This window comes from Larus michahellis, chromosome 16, assembly GCF_964199755.1.
Source record: "Larus michahellis chromosome 16, bLarMic1.1, whole genome shotgun sequence".
Taxonomy (NCBI): domain Eukaryota; kingdom Metazoa; phylum Chordata; class Aves; order Charadriiformes; family Laridae; genus Larus; species Larus michahellis.
Genome location: NC_133911.1, coordinates 6,197,230 through 6,208,315, shown reverse-complemented (window position 1 = coordinate 6,208,315; position 11,086 = coordinate 6,197,230).

Sequence of the window (11,086 nt, the reverse complement as noted above, 5' to 3'; positions counted from 1 at the left end):
TAAGCAGGATGAACTGTGGTTCATCACAACAGTATCTATCTACCTCAGAATCTTAACAGATATGTCATGACAATGCTCTTGAAAGATGAGAACCATTATCCCTAGTTTACAGATGAGGAACTGAGACCAGGAAAGGAAAGCATCTGATCCACTATCAGACACAAAACCTGTTACTGAGCAAAGAATTTAACATGAGCCTGCAAGTTGCAGAGTAACATCTTAACCACTAGCTGCTTCTACAATTTACCTCCTAAACATAAAACTCAGTATGAAGTACTTCTTTTTCTCCCTCAGTAACACTTTGCCCCTCTTCCCAGGACAGATCACTGCAGTGGGCATAGACTTGCACTGAGTTTTACTGTTTGAGGCTCTCAGTACTGAGAATCCTCTCCCACGATGTATCAGTGTAGTTTTTACTGGTGGTAGCAACATTCAGAGCACCAGCCAAGCAGACCATGCATCATTACAGATTGATCCCACAGCCTCATAATTCCTGTTTTCTCTGCACCCAGGTGATCCAGTTTGGGGCCATTTAAATGTGTATTTATGCACCATGAGACAGCGCACATGTATGTCAGAGCGTGTAGGCACAGCACAATCTGAGCACATTGATCTTCCTGTCTGATTTGTGTGGCACAGGCATAGCAGGAGTTCATGAAAGCAAGGGGACTCCAAGCAGAACATAGCCTGGGGATTAAGGAGCCAGCTTTCCACAAACTTGTCAGAAATCATGAGAATTAAGAAAGCTTGGGATTTTGCTTTCTTTTTACTCAGAGAGCATTGTGTTCTTAATTACAGTTGGCAGCCACAGTGGCCACCTCATTTGGCTTTGTCAGGGTTGAATTCAATTACATTCAGAAGGGGAAACAACATGCCTTCCTTAAGTCCAAATCACCTTGGACACATACCCGGAGCATCTCTGGACAGCTGCTTCCTTTGTGAGGAGTTCCAAGGAATAGGAATAGTATAGTGGCAAACTCCTTCAGGCTCAGAGGTTTCTCAGTGCATTTTGGCAAAGAATGATCCTTTATTGCCCTCCTTACCTCTAAGCCCATCTTCCCTCCTCCATGAAATGAACAAGAAACAAAAAAAGTAAAGGACTAGCAAATGGTTTCATTTCCTGGTTCTTATACCTGCAACACCACCAATTCACTGTGTGGCCTTGAGCAGGCTGCTGCAGCACACTGCTCCTAAATTTCCCTGCTGGCTAAGTGCAGATGTGTAGTAAAGCTGAGAGGCTGCAGGCAAGCTGTTATCCTCCACTGGAGAGGATCAGAACTAGTCAATCCATGTATTACAAGTGCATTTATGCTGGCATTTAAGAGAGATTCTCCTGGATGTTTTAAGAGCTAGCAGAACTGAATTTTACATCTCTTGCCAGACGTAACACAGTCACACCCTAGAAATCCTGTTTTTACAGTGTTATCGATTTCTTCCAGTTACGCAACATGCAGAGAGAGAAATACACACGAGACAGATATCAAATTTGAGAGCTTTCAGCTGCTTTTCTTCATGGCACTGCAGTACTACCTTTCCAGCATTTAAACATAGTCATAGCATAGATTGTCTTTGCCTGAGTCTAGGATTTTATTGAGCAGCTATGAAAAAATTTAGTTAAATCTGAATCTTGACAAAGATCACCCTTTTGTATCTCAAAAAGGTATGTCCCACACTGTTTCATTCTGGATGTTATTTTCTTCTTTCATAGCAGATTATGTATAGTAAAGCTTTGGAAAGCCTGTCTCTGCTTGTTGCCCACCAGTATATTGGATACGTCTAACGTGATCTCTGAAACAACTATTATCAGACAAGTCTCTTAGTGCATCCAACCCATCTGTAATTTCAAAGCCTGCAAATCAAGAAGACCACCTGGGAATCTTTGCTAGAGGAGCCTGGAAACTGTGAAAAATCTGGGTCCCTTCCTTGTTAAGCAGACTGTAGCAGAAAGATGCTCCTTAACATCTACAGCAAGCAATAGGATCTGGCTAATCCAAAGAAACAAGTTTAATGACCCTTGTAGAAAACCTAAGGATAACACAAGCTAGAGGAGATAACCAGCACTTGCACTTTAGGAATTCTCCTAAAAAAATTTAGATTTGCAAATTGGGACCTCTAGGCTATAGAGGCAGCTATATAGAAGCTATCTAGGCAGCTCAAGAACCACCAGCGTTCAGTTCTGGGGGCATTTGAGGTCTGGCCTATTACTCTGAGTCTCATCCCTATAGTTGTCTGCCTGTCAGAAGGAGGAGCTTTTTATCATTCTCCTCCAAATCTTTCCAACACAACTAAGACCTTGAAACATTGAGATGGAAATAAAATAACCAGCACCATATCTTTAGAGAGAAATCACCAAACAAATTTAGTATCACCCTCTATATAGCATCTCCTTTTATTCCCCTTCCAACAGCCCTGGGAGCTGCTGGGATTTTAAGCACTCAGCATACCTAAATGTGGACTGGAGAATGGGACGGCATATGAAGCACAACAGCAAGGAGAGGGAGGTTGACAAGAAAAGCAAGAGGGATGCAGGTGTTCTGAGTACACAAGGTTTATGGATGACTTATTCAGTAACACACCATCAATTATACTGATGCTGTCTCAGCTGGATTAACTCCTGGTGGACAGGAGGCAGCTGGGGAGATGGATTCGCTTTTCTGTCAGTCATGATCAACACCAGAGTTCCCCACTCATTCAAGCAGGTACATGTGTGCTCTGTCCTGGACAGGAGTTACTGACAGCTTCACAAATTTCTACAGGATTCGAACAGCCATCTGCTGCTTTCCTACCTGACTCTTTTGGCAGGTCAGTGGAGGTTCACTCTTGGTGCCATACTACTACTGTTGGTCTGGCACAAACTCTTCATGCTCAGTGACCATAATTGCAGACCACTCCCTAACTCGCAATAAGATGGGGGCTCAAGTCTTTCTAATGTTTTAAACAGTTACCTAGAATCCACTGCACTGCAAGATGAGCAGCCTCCCTGCTGCCTACAAAGTGCTTCAAGACCCCTGGAGGGAAGAATCCCCACGAGGCATGGTGTTTAGCACAAGCACAGCACTACACACAATATGAATCATTACACACCAATGTCACAGCTGCTGTAATAAGTTCCTAAGCGTACAGTACAATGAGCAAAAAATGATGCCTGTCTGTTTTCTCTTCAGTTCTCCTAGCTGGTCAATGTCATCCCTTGTTTGCTGTTTGTGAAGGGAGTTTTTGTTCTTGTGGATTTCTGTTCCTGCCTCTGGATCTAGAATAATCCCATAATTGTGATGCCAAGCAGTGCCTGAAGACAATTTTATCACAGTCTGTATAATGTATAAATACCATTAAGTTAGACAGATTTTCTCATTAATTCTCCGTCCCAGTGACGAGCCAGGAATTAACACAATTGATTTTCCAGTCCCTGCTCATTATCAATCATCCAAGAACTTAGTCACATCTCATCTGTTCCACCTGGGTCCCAGCATTTATTTGTAGACTTCAACATATATTAAACTAATAAAAAACAATGGCCATAGCAACCTCTGTGCTCAAAACCCAGACAAGAACTAACTATGTATGTTCCTAACTCCTTTGGTGGTGTCCTGGTTTGAGGTAAAACAGAACCAACTTTCTGTTCAGTAGTTTTACTTCTTAGCTAGGCCTCTTTGAATTCTCTGAAATTAACAGCATACTATGCTGAAAACAGTTCGTTCTCAGAGTGATAAGACAATGTTTACAATTAGTGGCAAGGAATGGTATGCAGAGAGGCTCTTGCTTATACTTATTACTATAACAACCAAGGTCAGCTAATTTCGTTATTTGTCCCGTTGGAGGGTCAGAAACGAAAAAGCGCAGAGGGGTCCCACCTGCCAGGAGGACTGGACAGGACAGAAACTTCCCACTATGTACCACTATCCTACAGAGAAGAAGCAGTGGGCAGGTTAAGGAACAGCCCGTTGTCCACTACCTGTTGCACTAATATTTTCCATCTTGCAAACAAAATAAATGCACACCTCTGTGTCGCTCTCTCAAACCTTAAAGAAAACAACAATTCATAGGGTGTTTGTTTCTGGAGGTGCTCCATTTGAAATTAATAGAAGCTGTATAGTGTTTGCAAGGCACCTCCACAATTCAACCCAAATTCTTCCCATTACTCCCCCTGAAACACTTCTGACTTTGCCTTGCCTCCACTGACTGCAGTGGGAGTGCTGCCCTTCAGCCCCTCAGCAAGGGAAAAGACACGCATTATCTGACCCAACAGCTTAAGGGAAGAACGAAAAAATGTGTAAGGTCAAAATGAAAAAGTAGTACATACAGCATAAAACTCTTTTCAGATCTAGAACAGATTCTGTAAGGCTGCAAATGAAGAGGAATCACAAGCAGTGGTGCTGAAGGGAATAATCTCAGTGCCTCACAGTTCTTCTGTTCCTGTGGTCCCCACCACGTCTGTCCTGCTGTCAGACCAAGCAATTAGAAGGAAACATTCCCATGGCACGCTGGAATTTTGCACTCTTGGGCTTTCCTGATCTCCTTCATTACCATCTCCTTGGACCAGGAATGGAAGTCTGGCTCATACAGAATTTTCTGCATAAATCCACAGGTAAGGTAGATACTTAAAGAGCAGTTGGCAAATGCCAACGTGAAACAGATATGCTTTCAGTCCACACAATCCTCACTGTAAAATGGCTTCTCTGTAAAATGGAGACTCTTTTGGATCACATTTTATACTCCCATTCCCTTACCTGCATCCTCAGTATCTCAAGTATTCTCTTGCTTGTTCCATATCGTGCCACTCCACTAGATTGTATGCTGTGTAAATCTACCCATTCATCTCTCTGTAGCTCACCCAAGAAACAGGAAACCCAGACAGCCACACACTTTGTCTGTAAATAGAAACAAGCAGATTGTTGTAGACAATAAATTAGTTCTGAATCCCCCTTACTGTGGGCATCCGTTCTTCTGGCATATGCAGTCAGGAGGGGATTCATAGACAAAATCATCTCTCTCATCCATTGCAGAAAGAGATGTTCACTTGGGCTATTACAGGTTGGTAATGACGAGTGCTGAATACTTTTGTTGTGCTAAACTGTGGAGGCAAACCTCTTCCTGACCCAATAATCATTTTAAACCTTGCAAGGCAAATGCTTATTCAGATGCTTGCTAATATTGATATAATGAAGCCTTTTATCTGCATCTGCAACCCCTTGTTCTTCTAGATAGTTCTCAGTCCTGTCATGCAGTGTTGAGTTCTGTAAATCAATCAAACATTAAATAGTGGAGAGGAAAGAGGAAAGTCTCCTCCTAGGTATTTGAAGTGCACAGTTAGTCCCACAAGCTCTCTGCCTCACCCGAGAGGGCCTGTACGTAAGTGTAGTCTTTTAAAGCCATCAGCTTTCTTTGGCTCATCTGGATCCAGAAAGTATTCAAAACAGGCCCAGAGATAGAATTATCACTAGATAATAATAATCTTTATGGAAGTTATTTAAGGGTAATTCTAATCTTTTTTATTAGGCGACTTTTGAAACTTATAGTGCAGGGAGATGGTACAGGTTTGGAATACTAAGCAATAAGAGGTTAGAAGGGATATTTCAATCTGGTGGCTGTTTCTCCAGATAATTGGATTCCTAATCCCTGAAAGGTTATGATCTCAGTTTACTCTGCTGGGACAGAAGATGCCCAATTAGTCTTTTAACACATGATCCAGTGCAGGCTCCAGCATTGCCTGCAAGAGACAGGTAACAATTTGCAAATCATCACAGCAGGGAAAAAACATGGATGTTGCAGATACAGGGAAGTCAGGTTCTGATAGATCAGCTTCTGTCTTGTGTTTCTCACTGCAACAGAGAGTGGGATACGCCTTTCTCACAGCTAAAACAACAGCTCACAACATCCACAAACACAAAGGATGATAAAGTCCATTCTCTAAAGGGTGCTGGCTGGCCAGCTTGGATCCAAGAGCCTGCTTTTGTCTAAACAGCCGGATAAATACCTCCCCAGCTCAGATCTGGCAGCGCACCATGAAATGCTCAGAAGATAAGTTGTCTAAGTAGCATTGCTGCTGTGTTGTCAGCTTTTTTCAAGGTTATGGCACTGAAAGGCAATAGCATTAGCAGAAAAGCATGGGGGATGGGGAGGTGTTCTATTCTTTACAGGGAACCCATATTAAATCACAAAATAATCTCTTAAGGACTGTGAAGTGTTTGGCTGCAGCACAGAGAGGCTTGTAAATACAGTGGAACCAAGCTAGCTCTTGTAAAACATCGTCACAAATGCAGAACAAAACACAGAGAGCAAGTCGAGCACGCTATCCCCATCTCAGCAGGAAATGAACAGAAAACATTGATGGGCTTAAATCTAGTCCTAAACCAAAAAAAAACCCAGAAGCCAAAATCAGCAATGGTTTGTAAGGATCACTTCACAGTAGCTAATGAAGTTCATAGTCCAGATTATACCTCTTGTCTTCTTGGGAGAATTACTGCTATCAACAACCACTGAAAGTTTCATGCAAGGACTCTACCAATGAATAAGGAGAAGGAATGTGTCTCTGGAAAAGAGAGCATCTTCAAAGAACTGCTCATTTCTGAATGAGATACTAGACAAAGTCTGGTGTCAAAAGAGGAATAAAGATCATGGACAATCAGATAAAATGATGTTACTTTCCAGGTACCTAAAGTGCTTATGGCAGCACAAGGAGCATCACAAAAACAAAATTCAACCTTCGTGGTTCCTGGAAATAAATCAAACCCACTGGTTTGTTAATATGGGTAAGGCTTACTGTACAGAGATGATTTTGCAAGTTGTTAACTACACTTTTTGAGCAGCCAGGGATCTTGTCTGAATCCTCTCACACACCAGTGCTGTCTCATGGATGATATTTTGCTGGGTTTTTTCTAATTCACTGTAGACCACAAAGGTGTGCACTACAGTAGGTAAAAAGAATTTCTAATAAGTGTGCTAGCAGCCTGCATGAGAAAAAATATGGAGACTTTTTAAGGTTATACTGCAAATAAAACAAAAAAATCTGTCAGAAACCAAGATTTTCTCCTTTAGCAGTGGCTGATCTCATTTCCCCCTGCAGCCTGGTAAATATATCCATTCACGTGTAGCTAGTTTTATGGCAAATTTCAGACTGGAACAGATTTTTATAGCCCAACCTTGAACTCTAGCAAGCACAGAATCCCAATCGGTAAGGCAATAAGATAAGCTGCGCAGCATCAGCCGCAGAGCCCTGCTCCAGGACAAAGCACAGGGACTAACATTAGGTGATGCAGTGAGCTAACAGGGCATCAGGGATGGGCTGAACACAGTGCGTTGCTGCCTGCCAGCTCCTCCATGATCAGAAGGACTCCTGACACATCCCAGCAAGTCCTAGACAGCTCTTCCAGGTCTAGGACTATACAAAGCTTTGCCAGATCCCCTCAGAATTCCGTTTCCATTCTTGGTTCCCCATATACCACTCTTCCAGCTCACTTCAGTCCTGCCTTGCAACTGCATATACATCCTTTTCTGTCCATCCAGGATGTCTACAGTGTGCACTGATTGAAATTATATTCATGGGCTAGGCAACAAGCCAAAGGACTCTCTTTACTGTCACTCACTTGGCAGTGACTTTAACAATTTATAGCAAATTGAAGTGTAAGGACTTGATAATGAATCTATTTCATTTCCATCTCTGATTCAGCTGCCACCTGTAAAAACGCTGCCAGGAACGGGCTCTGGAAATGCATTATAAGATCATTAGGGCTCCACCAGGCACTGCCTTCATCGTTATGCCTTTACTTCTGTGCCTGCCTACATCAGCTTTTGTTATTGTAAATGACTCCTCCTCTAGCTGGTCCCTGAACTGATCAAGGACCCCCGACAGATTTATTACCACAAGGACACAGCTGTCTGCATCTTTTACAGACAGGTATCACGTGCAGAGTTCAAAGCTCCCAGCATTCAGATGTCCTTCCCTGTCCAAGTGGGCTGTCACTCCAGTAAAGGGGAAGCAGTTCCTGGTGGAACACCAGAATCTCCTGTCCTTGATGCTGTTTCACATCAAGGACAAAAAATGGGGCACAGACTGTGTTTGGCCACTGTTATTTTGCAAATGCCTGCGCTAGTATTGGGAACAGCCCTCCTGTCACAGGAGCCAGTTTCTGACATTCACACCTGGATTGGCACCATTTGATGGTAGATCTTTCCATCAATGTCAGCCCCATCCCCAAGGTGCTTCATGATACTATTTCAGCCAACCTGTTCAAAGCTACGCAAGTTCCAAATGCAACATTTCTATATGCACCACCATAGTCTGAAAATTTGGGTCAATTTTACTGCTAAAGCTCTTGTTCGGCAGAGGAAAATTACGTAGTATATTTCCACTATTCCCACTGCAGCATAGACATTTCTACTGCAGTATCTCCTGGGACTCAAATTATTCCCTGTCCCTTCCCCATGCATTGACAGGGCCTCACAGAATTTCAGTTTTTCCCCTAAACGGTTAGCAGGAGAGCAGTGACTAGGATGGACAGGTTTTGAGTGTAAGAAAGACTCTACAGTAAATTCAGTTTTCCCTAGAAAGTACAAAGCCTTACTGAAGTAAATGCTGAAAACATTTCTTCAACTTCTCTTCCATAAGATGTTTTTTACACGAGTCAGAATGCAACATACTTTCTCTTACACACAAAAAAAAGCATAGAAATTTCTAGAAAACAATAATTTTTTTTTTCTCTTGTGGGTTAGCTTGCTAGGGAGATTGATATTCTTCTTTTTATGTCTCAATCCTCGTGAGACATTCAGGGCTCCTAAATTACTTAGATGCGTTTCTTCACCATCTGGAGAGGAGTTAACTCTCAATGGGAATGCGCATCACTTTCATATGTGTACATGCATTCAACCCTTCTGACTCATAAAAAGCAGAAACATCTTGGTGCTGCTGCCTTCAGCCCAGTACTCTTCTGTCGATAGGTGTGTGTCACTGATCAGAGGCTGCAGAAAGGGACAGAGGAATTTAGGACTTGGCCATTTCTGGCCATGAACATTGTTCAAAACTGGAGATTCCTGTGCACACACATACACTGGGAACATACCAATTTACTGCTTAATGGTTTCCCAGGAGACAGTTCTGCAGAAGACCAGGAGTAGGCCAGTAGACAAATACACAGGACTTGGAATCTCAGAAGGCACATGCGAAGTTCACACACCGGAGCAAGTCACCTCCCTTCTCCAAATCCCAGGCTCTTTAGTCACAAGAGTCATACCATCATCTTTGTGCGAATGATGAATATCTCTGGACGAAGCACCACTATATAAAAATGCTAAAATTCCCTCCATTTAAGAGATATTTTTTTTCTCTCTAGAATTCATGAATTTCTCTGTTTCCACTTCTTATGCAGGGTTTCTGACAGAACCACTAAAAACCTGGAATAGTTTAGGTTCAGCTTCCCTAGCTCATCCTTTCTCTTGCATTTGAAAGCATTTCAATGACCTTGAAAACTAGGTTATTTGGGATATACATTTTAGAATTCAGGCTACCAACTGCTGAAAGGAGGACAGAGGCAGGGTGTGCCACCCTGACCCACTATTGCTCACAGAACAGCACGTGATCCCTGCCTTGTGAGGTAGTAGGGGAAAAAAAAGAAAAATCTTTTGGCACAAAGTAAGACAGGATTTCAGCTTCTGAAGTTCATTAATAGGTAACTGTCCTCTCCAACTCCCTTCTTGATGTTTCCCCTTAATCCTCCTCTCCCCATCCCTGTGCAAATGTTGTTCCACCTTTTCCTGAAAACCTCAACTGCAAAGGTTTGAGGAAGCAGAGATGCTGCAAGGGAGTAATGCAGAAAGGAACTTTATAGAAAGCCTACAGCACATCACTGGAGAGGAAGCTTTGTGCTTTTGCATGGCTAATTAACTTCTACTTAAGAACTAATTTAAGGAAGAAGAAAGAGTAGATGGATAATGGTATGGCACAGCACCAAGTGTATTCTTAAGGCTTTATTGAGCTCTAGAACACACAAAAAAGTACATGAATCTCTACCATGTTATTCACAACCTCTCCTGTATTTATATTGACCAGAGCTAAGGCTTATACAGTAGTAGAGCTATCCCCCACAGAATAAAATATATCTCAATTGTGGCATACAGAAAGTAATTTATAATCTATCTGAAGTAATTTCATCAACGCCTGGGAAAATGACTGACTGGGAAGCTGGTTTATTAGACCCTCTTTCCATTAGGTCAAAGTCTGAGAAACTGCTTATTTCCCACAGCGTGATGATGTTTCACAGCCTTATTTGCAAACACCGCATGAGACGCAAATTGCCTGAATTTGCCCCTTATATGGAACAGGCATTCGGTTTACTCCTTTACCACTAGTAGTCAACCAATTGAGGGGGCAGGCCTTTTTTGGCTTACTGGGACACCTGAAAACATGGATTGTCCTTATTCTTTGTGCTAAATCAGTGACAAGACACTTTTTCCTACACAAATTGAACCACTGCCTAAAAGAACTTTCCCTTCTACCCTAAAAGAAGAGGAGGAAAGATGACTCTAGCCTTTATTAAACTGCTGGGCTATTGAGCATTACCCAGGTAACAAACTAGAACAAAGAGCAGATGCCAGGCTTTCTTACCTTAACTAGCACCTAAAATCACTGACTAGGACTAGTTTAGCCTAGGACAAGACATCTGAAATGTGCCAACCTGTTAGACTGTAGAAGACAGACCCTAACCTCTGCCGCTGTTGAGCTCCCATCACTTTCAAGCTCTTACAGCAGCATACCAGATCTTATGTTTTACCAAGGTTCTCACTACTTTCCTTGCTCTCTGACAAACTGCCTTTGTGACACATCTCTCAGCCAGCACGTTCATCTTGATTCATTATCAACAGAGCCATCTGATTAACGAGCAGATTCTTCTCTTTGTTGTTTTCATGAGAAAGCAGCATGATGGTGCCATAGATTTTTAATTCTTCAAACCACTCTTGCCTTGGCAGCCTGATGAGAAGTCAGCAGAGGACAGTCAGGGGTTATAGTTTTGTTTGGATTTGTTCTGTTTTTAAAAAACATTTTGGTCTTCATGTGCAGAGGTTGTGAATTCTGGTGCGTGAACTTCTCTGCCAA